This window comes from Orbicella franksi, chromosome 3 (genome assembly GCF_964199315.1).
Source record: "Orbicella franksi chromosome 3, jaOrbFran1.1, whole genome shotgun sequence".
Taxonomy (NCBI): Eukaryota; Metazoa; Cnidaria; class Anthozoa; order Scleractinia; family Merulinidae; genus Orbicella; species Orbicella franksi.
This window is the reverse complement of record NC_138147.1, coordinates 27,396,514-27,399,019: the sequence shown is the minus strand read 5'-3', so window position 1 is coordinate 27,399,019 and position 2,506 is coordinate 27,396,514.

Sequence of the window (2,506 nt, the reverse complement as noted above, 5' to 3'; positions counted from 1 at the left end):
ACTAGTTTAAAATTAATAATTTTTGAAATGACTTTGAAGCCCTTTTGAAAGCTTAAGTAGTACATGTACAGTGTAACTAAGCAAGTATAAAAAATCAAATTACAGGCTGTTTATATAGACTGCTTATAAATTTTAATATGGAATATATTGATTAATTTTGATTGGCACTGGAACGTTGTTATTGTGCATGTAACGTCAAATAACTTCTACGGTCTGTTGCATAATGAAGCCATTAAATGAGAGTTCACCATATTCACCAGTCCCAAATTGACACCCAGTCAGAGGAGTTAGTTATAATATGTATAACATTAGTGAGTCAGCAGTTCATTTTGCATTTTTAATTTGTTGTGGTCCTTGTTCAGTTAACATTCGAGTGTTTCATCATAAAATTGTTACATTGCAATCATGCAGAAATTATATCACGTGATTTTGACATTCATAATTTTAAGAAAATCAGCATGAGAATGCCAAGACTATTTTGCACAATTTTGCTTTAGTGGGACAACAGATATTGCAGAAATCTTATTTATTTTATGTTGCGACAAACGTATACAATTTGGTTTTAGCTAGCTGGTGAATAGAAATAGAGAGAAGAGTATTTCTGCAAATATTATATACATGAATCATTTCAGACAGTTTTCAGCAACCCTCCCAGGAAGGGCTACTTGAAAACGTTTGGCTGAAAAAGATACTCTGCAACGATAAACCCATGCTACATCTTGTACCAGAAAAGTTCCATTTTGTTTCGATCGTGAACCCAAAATGAAGCGGGGATGTTTATTTTTTACAATACAAATTTTCTCCATATAGCTATGCCTGGGGGGAGAGGGAAGGGACCTAACAAAGTTATATACAAGGATGCTCTGCCCCAAGGTCCAAATCAGTCCTTTCCCTTTTTTATAGTAATTTTTTTTTTTTTCAGAAAAGGTTACCTTTTCATATACAGGTAGCTTTAAAGTGCCACTTTGATGAAATTCTCGATATCCATTTCTTTACATTTTCGTACTCATTAGGTCTTTCCTAGATATCTTGCCAAATTTCAATTTTCTACGAAAATTAAAACTCGTGGTTTTTGGACCTTAATTTCCGAGAATTTACGGCCGCCATTAATTTTCCTTGTTCCAAGTCTTGGTTGAAAATGACGTCATTTTCTCAAAAATACCGCACGGGTTGAAATTATGATAACAATTCATGTAAAAAATTGCAGGAATATATGAGCCAAAGTTTTTGTTATTCTTTATGCGAATTGCTGTGCTAATTGTTATTATAATTTCAACCCGTATGGTATTTTTGAGAAAATGACGTCATTTTCTCAAATTCTCAACCAAGACTTGGAACAAGGAAAATTAATAGCGGCCGTAAATTCTCGGAAATAAAGGTCCAAATGACATGAGTTCTAATGTTCGTAATAGATTGAAATTTGGCAAAAAATCTAGGAAAGACCTATTGTGTGCGAAAATGTAAAAAAATGGGTATGGAGAATTTGATCATAGTGGCACTTTAAGCTTGAAACCTCTTTCACATACCTATAGTACACCCATCACGTATCCTCTCATGGATGAATAAGCAATTAATGTTTCAAATCCCTGCCTTTTTATCAAACCTCCCACCTAATAGAAATGTACCTTTAGCTAATCAGCTATAGAGGTTCCCCCAATTTCCTAACCCCCCCCCCCCCAAAAAAAAACCCACTTGACGCAATACAACTGACCTGAATAAAAAGGCTATTGCAGATTGTAATGTAGACAAAAAATAACAATAATTTTCTTTCTTGGAAATGGAAATTGCAATATTATATTCCTACCTTGGCACTTATTTGTGTTAGTTTCACTAGCAAATATGCAGAAATATTCTAAAGGGTTGCTTACAGGTACAATTTATATCCATTTCAACTTTTGATTTCAACTGTTTACATATCTCGTTTCTAGAAGCAAAAAAAAAAACTCTACATAAATCACCAGCCACCATGCGTGATGGACATGGCCTGTGTTTGACATGATTAAACAGTAAATTCCTCTCGCAAAAAGTGATCTACCGTCTCTTAGATGTTAATTTGTCTATCCATCACTCAAATTTTAGGGTATATTTACTCGATCGTGGATGCTGACCAATACAGCATCTCTGAAGAAATGTTCACTGTGGTCGAAGAGGCCTTGTATTTACGGTTCTTTACGCAAAAGTTAAATTTCCGTAAATTTTGGATTTCATGTTGTGCTGCACTCGAAGAGATTTTGATATTAACTCTTGTGCGCACAGGTCAATCGTATCCTTTGAAAACGTTTCGTGGATTTTCACAGAGAAGGTGACTTGAATTATTCATTTCTACTTTAATACCTCTTGGCTTCTTCTTCACCGAGTCTGTGGGGTTTAACTCTTCTGGGGTGGTCCAAAACTCAGGAGAGTGACTGCTGACACACAGTGCTCACCTGCAAATTAACGAATATACCCTTGCAGTCCTCAGTTCGCAAAAGTCCAACAAGTAAATGTTTTACCAAGAATACATGTA